Here is a 6,473-nt window from a genome sequence, read left to right as displayed (position 1 = left end):
CAACGACGTTGCTGAACCGCCATGGTACGATGCAACTTGCAACTAATTCGTTACTTCCGGCGTTCGAACACCGTAGTTCTAACAACGTGGTTGATGATGCAGTGATAGATATCATTGGTGGAAATGGTGGCAACGTGTAATACCCCACCCCCTTGAAATTCTCTGCCACAGCCTGTCTGTGTTGACATTTTTCTAATTTAAACCACAAGTGATTAATGCTGGCACTGTCATTGTCATCAGCAAAAGTAAAACACAATTTACTTAAGCTGACCAATATTTGTAATTATTTGTGCCTATTAAATATCCAAGTGTCAAAAAAAACAACAGCAAAAAAACCTATCTACCCAAATTTCAAAACAGTTATCTGGTGTCTGTCTGATGGCTCAATGGTAACATGAAGAGACTCAGCTCACACGACCAGAACTCGCTTCCTACTTCTCCTTATCACTTTTGAGTAAGAGTAGGCCTATGAGACACAACAATGGGTTTGACCCATTGACATCAGTCAAAAACAATTGTTTCAAATAAAGTTGCACTGCTTTATTTGGTATTTCCATGTGTCACACTAGTTCACCTGCGCCTAGTAGCAACAGGACAATCTCTGGAATCGAACCTACAACATCCAGACAACAAGCTTTAGCCACTATACCATTGATCAATGTGCTGATCTCCAGACTCTGTGCAGATTAGCCTATAACACTAGCCTATCAAAACGCAAGTCAACACCAAAATTAACATAAATAGTAAAAATAAGCCCAGCAGGGGAGTCAGTGGCCTATTTCTCTTCGATATCTTTGAATGAACATTAAGCCAACTGCAGCAGTCATTGAGTCACAAGAAACACAACCACTTTGTGATTTTTGGTTACGCTCCTGTCCTATCTTTTGACACTGACAACATCACTAACCGCAACTACCAAGGAACGACACAAGTGCGACTGCTCAGGGGCAATACATTACATTACATTACATTTACATTACATTACATTAGGCATTTTAAGCCTAAGCGACTAACAACATGGTAAACAGTTTAAGTTTTAAAGCAATTCTCAACAATTTTTGGACAATTTAAAAAAACGGTAGAGTACAGTAAGAATAAGTACATCAGTGAGTGCTGTTTTTAACAGTTACGTGTCAGTTCAAGACGGCTGGTAAGTGCTAGGATCAGCAAGACTAGTTGTAAGTGGTGCTTATGAGAGGAGATGTTCTCTAAAGAGCTGGGTCTTCAGGAGTTTTTTTTGAAAATGGAGAGGGATGTCCCTGCCCTTGAAGGAACTGGCAGTGTGTTCAACGAGGGACAACAGATGAGAAAAGTTTGGATTGGCCTGAGCGTACCGTTGGTAGAGCTAGACGTCGTTTGTCTGAGGATCGCAGCGGTCTAGAGGTAGCATATGCCTGTATGAGGGCATTCAAGTAGGCGGGAGCAGAACCGGAGACTACTTTGTAGGCAAGCGTTAGAGCCTTGAATTTGATGCAGGCCGCCATAGGTAGCCAGTGTAGCTGGATGAGCGCCGGGGTAACATGTGCCCTTTTGGGTTGGTTGTAGACCAGGCGCGCCGCCGCATCCTGGATCATCTGAAGGGATTTCACTGCGCAAGATGGGAGACCTGTCAGGAGGGCGTTGCAGTAGTCGAGTCGTGAGATGACTATTACCTGAACCAGAAGTTGGGTAGCATCTTGAGTGAAGTAAGTCCTGATTTACCGTATGTTGTAGAGTGCGAAACGGCATGACCGGGCGACTGAGGCAACATGATCTGAGAAGGTTAGTTGGTTGTCGAGAACAACTCCTAGATTTCTTGCAGTCCTGGTAGGTGAAACAGACAGGGAGTCAAATTTGATGTTGATGTCGTGGTGTATGGTAGGTTTAGCTGGGAGAACCAGCAGTTCAGTCTTTGAGAGGTTCAGCTGGAGGCAATCCGAGATCCATGCTGAAACCAAGGGGTCATCAGGTGGAAGGGACAGATAAAGCTGTGTGTCGTCTGCATAGCAGTGGTTTGAGAAGCCATGCGCACGGATAATCTGTCCCAAGGAGGCGGTGTAGATAGCAAAGAGAAGGGGGCCCAGCACTGAGCCCTGGGGGACCCCTGTGGTGAGATGGTGAGGTGCAGATAGCTGACCAAACCATGATACATTAAACGAGCATCCTGTAAGGTAGGATTCAAACCAAGAGAGATCAGAACCGGAGATTCCCATGTTAGCGAGTATAGAGAGAAGGATGCGGTGATTAACCGTGTCAAAGGCAGTCGATAAGTCAAGCAGAATGAGTACTGATGCCCGAGCGGTCGCCTTGGCTTCTTTTAAGGCTTCTGTTACAGACAGCAGAGCCGTTTCGGTAGAGTGGCCGCTTTTGAACCCAGACTGATTTGGATCCAGAAGGTTGTTTTGTGAAAGAAGTCAGAGACCTGTTTTGAGACTGTTCGTTCAATGCCTTTGGATAGGAAAGGCAGGAGTGAGACAGGGCGGTAGTTCTCGACTTGAGCAGGGTTGAGAGAAGCTTTCTTAATATATAATAATAGTTAATAATAGTTCCAACCACCAAACTTTTTGCGACTGAGAATTCAAACTATCCTTTCTAGAAACACAAAATCCAAGAACCACGGTTCTAACTACAAAGGTTGGGATGGAAGTTAGCCAACTACGCTTTATAGAAACACACCCCTGATTTGAATTTCAATCGGATCGAAAAAGGGTGGTGTATTCCTGTTGGAATCCAATTGAACAACACTCAATCATCTTACCTTATGCAAGATATCTTAAAGGGGCCCCATGCAGTTTTGGCAATTTCTTTTTCATATTTTACAACACTCTTCGCTCAGTCAGTCTGCCGTTTCCTCTTTCTTTATTCCTCCGACAATGGTTTTATCGCTTTCTGCTTCTTTTGCGCCGGCTCTGCCATGATGAATGTCTGAGAAACTCCTACGCTACCTCGTTATAGCTAGCCAGTGCCTGGCTGGGGGTGTGTATGTGTGTAGTGCCGTGAAGCAATTTGTTACCTCGCGAAACCAGAGACTCCCGCAAGACTTTCTGACTCTGAGGCCGGCGGCTTCCCGGACCAAAGTTGCAAGGCTGGTTTTTCCACTCACAGACGCTAGGGGGAAGCGTTAGCCACCATTCAACCCGGAAAAAGTCATAACCATCCCAATGACTACGAAGCTGTTAAGTTAAGGTAAATTAAGCTAAAAAACTGCATAGTTCACCTAAAAAAACTGCATAGTTCACCTTTAAAGGATTGCTCATTACTCGTCTTGTAACTTATCTTGTAACAAACCTATATTCTGTGAAAACAATTGCTCTTATAACATCTCATCCACAGCCTAGCCAATTATGATACTACAATATTAAACAAAGTAGTGATCTTTTTCTGAGACAACTCTGCTCACCTCTCTTCATTAAAGTTAGTCTACTTCTAGTATGAGTAAACATGTGCTAGCTTGTATGTATATAAAAATGTGAGCATGTATCACGGCTATTACGATTAAATGGTTCCTGTTTATAACACCTGATCGGATTAGATTATCATGACATGTTAAAAGTTGATCCTACGTCGTCAATTGGAATGATTTTAATCTGACTGAGAAAAAACCCTGCATGTAAAAATGGCTACTGACATACAACTATAATGTTTTTGTACAGTATGGTGTAGCTTTATAAATATGTTATAAAGCATTACATCACATATGTACACACATTACTCAAAGAAAAATTTCTTGTCTTCAAGATGACTAGATTTACATGGACATTATATTCCAATTAAGGTTTATATTCAGGTTATATCCGAATAAGGTGTTTACATTCACATCATCAGGAATTATCTACTGTATGTGGTGATGATGACTCACAGTGCCAGTGCTATCAATTGTATGCACAAGCAAATATGCTGGCACACAAACTTTATATGTTCACTTAAGAAGAACATATGTACTCCACGTTATACAGCTCACCTATGTGTAGCTGATAGTAAAGCAAAGACAAATAACATTAAAGGAGAAATCCGGCCGATTTTTACATGGATCTTGATCGCTAGACGTCGCCGAGTACTGTCGATTGTCACGTAAGGACTCATTCATTCTAGCATTGTAGCTGATTGGGAGTACTGGCCATTAGCTGCAGCTACTCCAATTCAGTAGAACTGATTTTGGTAGTTTTTTTTTTCCTATTGACAGTACTCGGCGATGTCTAGTGATCAAGAGCCATGTAAAAATCGGCCGGATTCCTCCTTTAAGGTGGCCTATAATGATGCACTTAGAATCTTGCTGAAGTGTCCAAGATGGTCAAGTGCTAGCTTTCTGTTTAGGGCTAGTAATGTCCCCACCTTTTACACTGTGTAACAAAAGAATTTTATCTACAAATTCATGGGTCGATTAATTAAGTCAAGGAATACAATTATAATGGCCATAACTGACCCTGCACTAAGTGACATAAAATATTCTTCCTTCTTTTGGAAACATTGGAACAAACATCAGTATGTGTTTTAATCACAGAGGACAGTCACTTGTATGTCTGTATGTATTTATGTGAGTATTCTTTATGTAATGTTTTGTGTGTTTTTATTTGAACTTTGGGTCCGTAAATAAAGTTATAACTCCCAACACCTCTTACCCACATGCAGCCCCACCTGGCCTCACATCTTTGTGCTTCACAGTTGGGATGCATTCACCGTGATAGACCTGGATAGATTCATGTCCACTGCTGGACTGATCTGACCATCTGGGCCGAACAAATTTATCTTAGTCTCATCTGACCAAAGAATGTGCTTCCAATATTCAACAGGCTTCTTTTAATGTTCTTTATCAAAGTTCAATCTTGTAGTTTTGTGCTGAAAAAGCAATAAACACTTTTTTTCTTGGATGCTGTCCATAGAGGTTGATGTTATGCAATGGCCTAAGTCTGAGCTTTCACAGAAACTCAGATCTCCATTGATAACCCTTGTGCCAAGTCTGCAGTACGTGCTCACGGTACATTATGCAAGTAGTACACAGTCCATTGCCTCATTTTAGGAAGAAGGCGACTGTAGCTCTCTGATTAGTGATACTGTGGTGTGTTCTGTACCTCCTGATTACTGCTGCAACTAGTTGGTCTTCCTGTATCCTTTTAAATCTTTGTCAGATTTGTAAATCTAAGTCAGCTTGGTCAATTTCCCTGATGATTATTTTCCATGTGATTCCATGATGCATACATGTAGATAAAAAGATAACCCTGTTCATGCAACTGGGCTTATTGAAAATCACTGGTGTACTTAAAAGGCATATTTTGACAAATTGAAATCCTGACTACAAATGTTTAAAAATCACATAAAATATTATGCAAATAAAAATATGTGGGGTGGATTAACTTGCTATTTGGACAAGCTATAATATGACTATGGTTATGGAAATAAGTTATTTGCATCAGTGTTATTTCTTTGACATTGAAGTGAATATTGCTGTACTGTGATGGAGCTGTTGTGTGGCGTGCACTCTTAAAAAATATGGGATGCAAGACGAGACTTGACATCCAGTAATCCAACATCCGATACAAGGATTCACTCTGTGAACCTAACATCTCATTACCAGTCCAAGGTTTGCTAAAAATGTATGGAGTACTAAAAAATACCCCCCTCCACACACACAAACACACACACCAACCCCCACCCCCCCATTTAAACAAAAGAGACTAAAAGAGGTGTCTGTTGCTGGTAAGAAAACATGCTCCTGGAAAAAATATATTAATGAATATAGGAACTGAGAGAGATAATGTTCGTCCTTGATTAGTTTATTCAGATAGAAATATGAGAGTTGGCTGAGCAATTTATTCTTGTGGTGAGAATTGGAAACACTGTTTTTACATCCTTCACCTGAAGACATGAGGACAAAGCCCTGTGTGTTGTGCAAGTCCCATAGTTGTCTCAGTGGATGCTTTATGATGGATACTTGAGTAAACAGCAATGACAGGCTTAATTGATCCATTTCCCAATGATTTACTCACTGTGGTGGTTGCTCTGTCAGATCATTATATGTGGTTAAAATGGAGTCTAGAACATTTTTTGTGTCAAACAAAAAAACCCAGTCATTGTCACCACAAAATGTACCAAATTCAATTTCTCAAGTTATCTTGAATGATTGAAAATATATTTTATTTCAAATACTGTAAAGATATATAACATAACAGCTGTCCCACAATTAGCTATATAGCACATGACTCTTTTGATCATTCAGAAATCAGAGGAGGAAAGGATGAGTAAGAATTCCAAGTAAGATTCAAGTGAATATCATGTCCTACAACTACACTACAGTCTTTTTTCTCTTTCTGTTCAGAAGTCATTAACATTTTTGTCATTATTTTTATTTATTTATTTATTTATTTATTTTTTGCATAGTGGTCTGAGGCCGCACAGACAGTCCATGATTTGTAGACCTTAGAAAGGCAGGAAGCTAGTGAGAGTGACATTGCCCTTTTGCAGACCCTCCCAGGCCTTCCCTTCATTTGAACGTGGTG

Source organism: Alosa sapidissima, chromosome 12 (assembly GCF_018492685.1).
Source record: "Alosa sapidissima isolate fAloSap1 chromosome 12, fAloSap1.pri, whole genome shotgun sequence".
Taxonomy (NCBI): Eukaryota; Metazoa; Chordata; class Actinopteri; order Clupeiformes; family Clupeidae; genus Alosa; species Alosa sapidissima.
This window is presented reverse-complemented; position numbering follows the sequence as displayed.